Source organism: Diadema antillarum, unplaced genomic scaffold (genome assembly GCF_040938485.1).
Source record: "Diadema antillarum isolate AM-2024a unplaced genomic scaffold, OU_Dant_1.0 seq00000586_RagTag, whole genome shotgun sequence".
Taxonomy (NCBI): Eukaryota; Metazoa; Echinodermata; class Echinoidea; order Diadematoida; family Diadematidae; genus Diadema; species Diadema antillarum.
The window spans coordinates 1824884-1833239 of record NW_027271520.1 but is presented as its reverse complement, the minus strand read 5'-3'; the positions used below and the strand labels follow the sequence as shown (position 1 = coordinate 1833239).

General features: G+C 37.2%; 1 non-coding gene across 1 annotated transcript; it reads right to left on the bottom strand.

Annotated features, from left to right (window-relative positions):
• Window positions 1–6556: 6556 nt before the first annotated feature.
• Trnap-ggg (transfer RNA proline (anticodon GGG)) lies at window positions 6557–6629 on the bottom strand. Its single transcript has one exon. It is a non-coding gene; the product is annotated as a tRNA-Pro (tRNA).
• Window positions 6630–8356: the final 1727 nt, after the last annotated feature.

Here is an 8356-nt window from a genome sequence, read left to right as displayed (position 1 = left end):
ATCATCAACAAATTTACACAACATGGGACTATTTTGAACAAGTGGAAAAATTATTCGGGTCGCAACAGGACAGCACGGAACAATGATACACAGAGACAAATTCAGGCGATTTTGGATGAAGGCAGAGTATCCTCTCTTGGAGATATGGCATCTCAATTAAGTGATATTTCATATAGCTCAGTTAGGAGAATCCTTAAGCAGGATATTCATGCCAGGCCCTATCATCTTCAGGTCCTCCATCATCTAACACCAGATGATTTGCTTAGAAGGGTTGCATTATGCCGTCAGCTTTTAGCGTTTGTTACTCCTGGTAATCTGCCTTATTTTATCATGTCTGATGAAAGTCGATTCCATCTGGATTGGCATGTTGCGACCCATAATGCCATCATCCATCTGGGCAACATCTGACAACAAACCACAACACCATCATACTCGGACAATGTTAAATCCTCCCTCAGTAGTTGTGTGGTGTGCAATATCTGCCTCTATGCTGATAGGTCCGTTTTTCTTTGACGGGAATGTGAATGGAGAAACATATCTCCAAATGCTGCAAGACTAATTTCTCCCAGAACTCCAAGCTTTGATGGGAGATATCGCGCATGCTGTTTTCATGCAAGATGGAGCAACATCACACCGTACTCGCGCAGTTAGGGCTTGGTTGCAGGAGACATTCCCGGAGAGAACTGTTGGTCTTCAGCTCCATAGAGAATGGCCCCCAAGAAGTCCAGACCTCACAGTTTGTGACTTCTTTTTGTGGGGATTCTACAGGAGTTGGTGTATGTTCGACGGCCATTCCAGGACCTTGATGAATTGTGTTAAGCAATTGTTGATGTTTGTGATGGGCTTAAAGGGTGTCCTGACTTTTATGCAGAAGTCTTCCTCTGCTTTCAGGGCATTTCGCCACAGACTTCAAATGTGTATTGATATTGGGAGAACACAAGTGGAGAGTGGAAGGTTTTAAATGTTAGTGCACTTAAGCCAGTTCATAGTAAATGTATTTTTACCATTTTAAATTTTGTTTCAGTTGCATACTAGCGTTATAAAGCCACTTAGTTCCAAGATAGGACAATATAGGTAGGCCTACTATACCGTAAACTGTAAATTCTTTAATTCAATTCCAAGATAGGAAAATGTCAATACACAGTCAACTGTCAATTATTTAAATTAATTCCAAGATGGGAAAATGTAAATACAGTTAACTTATTTCTTAATTCATAATACTGAGATAGGAAAGAGTAGATACAGTAAATTTGTTTAACTGTCATTTCTTTATTACAAAAAAAAAAAAATCACAAACAAAATAATTTCACTTTATTTCATTGTCTAATTTCAAATACAGGCAATATAGTAGCCTGAGAATAATGTGGTTATCCTAAGAATAAAATTTTTCATTGATTTCATTTAATGCCTTTTTCCCACTGCAACATACTGGGGCAACATCATCATCACTGCCAATATCAACATCGGCGTTTTTATCATTATTATCATCTTCATCATCTTCATCATCACTGTCACTGTCATGATTATCATTATCATTATCAGCAGCAGCATTATCATCACCGTCATTATTTCTCATCAACATCATTGTTATAATTATCATTATTATCGTTATCATCATAATCACCACTATCGTTTACATCATCATTATCACTATCATTGTCATTATCATCATCATCATCAAGGACAACATCAATATTCCTATCCCTTGAATGACTTAAATCACTTCGCGATACTTTGATTACTTCAAAATCCATTAGAATGACATCTCAGTGAAGTGAATTTACACAGATACTGCCAGAGACTGAATAAAGACTAGTTGTCATAGTGGAATTTTTCATGAATAAATAATGAAGCATTCAAACCCTGGCCATTGTTTAGGACCACTGTCATGGTGTTAACCACACACTCCCATACACACCCATTGACCCCTGTGCAAAGTGAAAGTTTTGTACAGAGGGTTGAAAATAGAGCAAAATCTGGAACCTTACTGTGAAATTAATCATGGATTTCATGAAACTGATTTATGCTTTCATATTCAAACCACGTCCAACAAAATTGTACACTATTCAGTTATTACTCATATCAATGACAGTTTTATCGGATGAATAGTTTTTGAACTATTAATGATCAAAAACGGGAAATGTTTTTTGAAACACCTAGTTATGCATATATATATATATATATATATATATATATATATATATAGGGAGAGAGAGAGAGGGAGGGAGTTTGGGCTCATGGCACCATTCCTTCTAACATTATTACTAAAAGAGTCAATGGTCAGAGCAAATTAGACCTTTGCAGTGATACTTCACTGGTAACATAAGAGGGAATATTCTTGGAGTTATTGTTAAAATTAAACCAACTTTTCCCACATCTCCTTTCTAGCAGCTTAATTATATATGTATATATATATATATATATATATATATATATATATATTACATATACATATTCACAAAAATTGAGTAAACATTGCTTTGCTCAGAAACTCTACACACATAATTATTATGATTATGTGTGTGTGTGTGTGCGTGTATGTGTGTTGTGTGTGAGAGCGTGTGTGTAGCTATGTATACGAATGCGTGCGTCGATAGAATAACAGAGAAAGAAATAAAGATAGATATTATATAGATAGATAGACATAGGCATAGGCAGGTGAAGTAAGAGAGATAGGGGAGCGAGAGAGTAGGAATGATATACGCGAGTACAACAGAAAAAAAAAATAAGGATAAACAAATGAAAAGGTGAATATATGTAAATTTTGATCGCTGTTTGCCAGTCTCTTCCTTTCTCAAGTTTATGACTCCTTTAACTACCTGGATCCACTCGTTGGAAAAGGGTTTGTCAGCACACCACGCTCCAGCCAAACCGTTTGCATGAGTCAGGTGCAGTCTCCCCCTACCAGGTCCAAATCTAGTTCTGGTCCCCTCAAAGCTGGATGAGCTGAGGCTGGTGTCGAGAATGTCGTAACTCTGAAGGCCGAGAGGTACGGCATCCGTTGGTATGACTACCGGATGGGCGAAAAGGATAAGGGTAACTTCGTAACACTTTCTCGTGTGATGAGGAGTGGGGTGGACATCTAGACCATGTGGGGCATGTATTTTGGGGTATGGAGTTGAAAACGTTTCATTTTCGGCAAACTATGAACATCGTGCATTCTTATAACAATGTCAGGTGGCATTCTTCTGCAGAATTCGTCTGAAAACAATTCAACGTCTTTTTCAATACAATGGTGTGTTCCAAAACAAAACTGATGGGGACATAACATGTACATTTTATATTTTGGTCGCTGTAGACGTATTTATAAATGGGAGAGTAATTGACATCCGTCCAACCACACACGTAAGTTAGTTGTTCTGATAATTTATTTTGTTGCCTCCATTTCTATTTAAAAAAAAGATGCTGTTAGATCTTTATCATGAATTCCTTTTTTTCTCATCCATCTACTAGACTTCGGAAGCAAACTTCAGGGCCAGATTTTCACTTTTGCCATCGCTAAGGTCATACCAGAATCAGGGGTTGTTGGAATATCGTCGGTTGTTTGTGAGACTTCTGTTGTTTTGTCATTTGTATCTGGCGCATCTGCAGAGGTTGTTGGGATATCGTCAGTTGTTGGAGAGACATCCGTTGTCTTTTCATCTGTGCTTGGCGCATTGGTAGAGGTTGTTGGGATATCGTCGGTTCTGATTGGTGTGACATTCGTTGTCTTTTCATCTGTGTTTGGCGCATTGGTAGAGGCCGTTCGGATATCGCCGGTTGTCGGTGAGACATCCGTTGTCTTTTCAGGTGAGTTCGGCGCATCTTCTTAGACGGAAAATGAAACATACAAACATTACATCGTAAGGTAATTTTGTGAACGGCCTTAAAAAGGGGGGGGGGGGGAGGGAATCGACTATAGACACCTGATCGAGGTGATACAGTGTAGACGGGAAACTGAAAAGTGACAACAACTCTATGTATACAGACTAAAATATGTTTATATCGGTGAACGATTATTACACATTATTGCGCGCGCGCGCGCGCACACACACACACACACACACAAACATATTCAATACAGCATAATACATATATATGTGTACAGATATATATATATATATATATATATATATATATAGTTCAGTTCAGTTCAGTTCAGTTCAGCTTATTTTTACCATCAAGCAAGACGTGAAACAAAATATAATATGATAATAAATAAAGCATGCGAAAAACAATCACGTAGTTGGTTAATTTTAAACAAGGGAAACAGAAATCCCAAACGAGTGAATTCGCATAGTATATAATACTATACGATATATACATAAGTAGTATAACTGAGATCATTTAGGCATGCTTTGAAAGATAACAATAAAGTAGGTATGGAAAAAGAGTGATCCATTAAAAGCTAAGCATGTAATACATGGATCACTCAAACATAATAAATGATATATCATATCAAGGGTCATACCGGATTCTGTGGTCGTTGGAACACCGCCGGTTGTTGGTGATGCATTCGTTGTTTCGGATTCCTCAGTGGTTGGTATATCTATAGAGAAAAAGTTTTGGTGCAAAGTCAAAGAAATGAGGCTTTATACAGAAAAGTAATTCCCCTGTGGCTAGTCTATCACCTTCTATACATCAAGAACCTGATAACAAAAAGCCAAATCTGAAAAAAAAAAATCTACAGTTCAGGTGAATACACACACACACACACACACACACACACACCTATATATATATATATATATATATATATATATATATATGTATATATATATATATATATATATGTATATATATATACATATAGACATATATGTATATATATATACATATAGACATATATGTATATATATATATATATATATATATATATATATATATATATCTGTCCATGCAGACATGCAATCGTATAGTGCTGAATGCTGGAATTCCGTAGATATATTAGCTGGGATAAGTGCATTGTGGGAAGATAGATATACTTGTTTTGGCCATTGGTGAAATTCAAGTGACGTAATCGGTGTAGGATTAAGGATTTAATTTGAACTTTTGGGAGGGGATTGTTTTGATGTACAGCATTTGATGGTTGGCAAATTAAGGCGCATTTTATCCTCTGTATATTATGCAGACATGTGAAGGACAACTACCCGTTTGCAAATATTTTGTTCATGTAGCATATGTCCGCCATTTCAGTGAGTGTTAGCGCGGGGTGACTGAATATCGTTATACCAATACATTTTAATTAAAAGCACTGCGTGTTGAACTATTTTCATATTTCTTTGATTTTAATAAACGGCATGTAAACGTACGTACCATCGATGGATGGCATCGGACAACTGTGGGCTTGAGTGTATAATTGCATTATTTAATCTGCTATTAGACATGAATTGAAAAAAAGGATTCAATGAAAGGAATATGTTTAGAAAGCGTGGATATGAAAACAGCTTTACATCGCTGCAATGAACGGACACATGTAAGAGTTAATTAGATTGGTGATTGATCTGTGCATTTCAGACAAGGTCAGACAAATATTGTTACTGAAGGAATTGATCTTATTGAGCTATTTGAAAACCAGTTCGCCGTCTATTTTTGGTAATATAACTGGAGGTCTTCATCAAGAAGAAATGTGCTTAGTTGTGATTACAAAATCAAAGTTTTTTTCATTGCAACTGATTGACAAATTGCCCTGCATCGAGGTAAATAAGCCCTGAATTGATCAGTGTTTTAGTAGTAGCCATGATAAAAAATCATGGGCGTACATACTCGAGCAGAATTCGAACCTACGACCTCCTGATCACCGGACAGGCGTCATCCCCACTAGACCACCGAGCTTTCGCCCAACAGCAAGTGTTGGTTCTAATCCTTATAGCATACAGCGGGTACTGCTTTTATTAGTCAAAACAGGGAGGTGATCTCTTCCCACATCCCTGGTCAAAATTAGTGAAATTGAGTATATGAATATAAGAACGACCCAAGTCCATGGAAGATCATTTCGAGTAAACTAAAAAAAAACTTCATATCTTTTTTATTTGTCCAATAATATTCTATTTAACTGTGATGGGAAGGCAACATTGTATACAAATTAGAACATATATTATTATGACAATTAACATTTACATTAATTGTGGAGAGGCCATTTTGTGTGGTGGACTTGGGTCGTTCTTTGATTCATATGGACTTGGGTCGTTCTTTGATTCATATACATGATATTCTGCTATAGAGATGGGAGAAGAATGAGAGAGGGCGCTATTATATGAATGTAAGAATGACCCAAGTCCTTCATTCTTACATTAATATAAGATTTAACTCATTCATTTCAGGCACTTCCGGGGGTAATTAGGATTTATCATTTACACACAAGATGAGTCCATGCATAAGCTACAATTTCCTATGTCAAACTGAATTTGGCCAAAAATTGGACTTGGGTCGTTCTTATATTCATATACTCAATTCTTCCGTCGAGATGTTTTTTTTTTTCATTGCAACTGATTGACAAATTGCCCTACATCGACGTTAATAAGCACTGAATTGATCAGTGTTTTAGTAGTAGCAATGATAAAAATCATGGGCGTACATACTCGAGCAGGATTTGAACCTACGACCTCCTGATCCCCGGACAGGCGTCATCTCCACTAGACCACCGAGCTTTCGCCCAACAGCAAGTGTTGGTTCTAATCCTTATAGCATGCAGCGGGTACTGCTTTTATTATTCAAAATTAGTGAAATTCGATGTAGGGCAATTTGTCAATCAGTTGCAATGAAAAACATCTCGACGGAAGAATTTCACTAATTTTGAATAAGTCAAAGCTTGCTGTCATATCAGTATTTGTTCTAACAATGCATATTATTGTATTACTTAGGTTGAAGATAATGTGTGTAAACGAACGCGGTACTCTGCTTTGCACAAGCCAATGTTTTATTTTTATTGATTCAGTATGATAAAAGACGTAGCGTCTTCTGACATCTCTATTGGTACTAACCCAATGGACATATCCCGTCCATATCCTGTGGAATCACAATTTCACTACACACACACATGTATGTATGTAACTATGTATGCATGTATGTATTCATAAACCCTTCAAAAAAAAAGTTTGGAAATCTAACTTCACTTGTAAATTTCTCCAGTTTGTAAGCACTATACAATACATGCTTGATATCAATGGAAAGATCATTAAATTCTCTTTGAAATTATATCCTACTCATTGTGATTATGCTATCAAGTAAAGGGCTGTACTCAAAAGTGTCTGATAAAGTCTGCATTGAAAAGCTGGAAAATGAACAAGAACGGTCCTTATGAATGAGAATGGTCGTGAAGAATAAAGAGAACATCTTCTTTTGTGTTATGTCTTTTGTTCTCAGATGGTCAGCCATGAAGGCAAATTTCAATAGACATTTTAATTTCACATTCAAGTTTTCAGTGGTGCAGGATGCCATGCCAGGCAATTTTGATAGCTCATCAAGTTTTATGGTTGTACATCATGCCACGTATAACGAATGTTCAAAAAGCCCGCGCCACAGGGCAAATTGAAGCTGAGGTGCTTTAAAAAGATGACAACGCAAGACCGCATAGAGCGAGACTTGCGCGCTACTTTCTCGAAAGAGGGAGATAGCATCACTAGAATGGACTGGACTGCATGCAGCCCCGACCTCAACGCCATAGAATATCTTTGAGATCAACTTGACCGAGCTGTGGGGAAGAGGGTCACAAATCCAACGACATGGGCGGGACTCCGTCAGATACTGGTTGACGAGTGGAACGCCATTCCTCAGCAGCGGAATCACGAAGCTAATCAACAGTATGAGGACACGGTGCCAGGCGGTGGTACAAGCACTTGGGTCGTCCACCAGATACTGAGCCCCGATCATATTCATTGACAATTATAAAGAGAAAGTAAACATTAAGTAAAGACAAAATAACGCAAACTGAAGAAAAAATAAAGATGAAACTCCAATAAAACCAAGACCATATCATTTCACATCTTTATGTCTTTGTTGTGGTTAATATGGCGTGGTTCTGTGAGATAAAATGGTTTGAGTCATGATCGCCTGTATTTGTGTGTGTGCGCGCGCGTGTGTGTGTGTGTGTGTGTGCGTTTGTTTATCTGTTTGGTTGAACGCATACATGTTTCACTCCATAAGAATGATGATGTTACAGTAAATGAACATACGAATGAACACCAAAGAAACAATGGGGAACTCACTCATAACGAGGAAACTCCATTAGGAACGTCAAAAATTGGGCCAATTCGCAGCTTTTAAATTCTGACTGTACCTCATATTTGTAAGTACTGCACCTCCATGTATACGATAATCATAACAAGTATGGTATCATTTTTAAAGAGAAATAAACAATCTTTAAGTGTGGTACTAA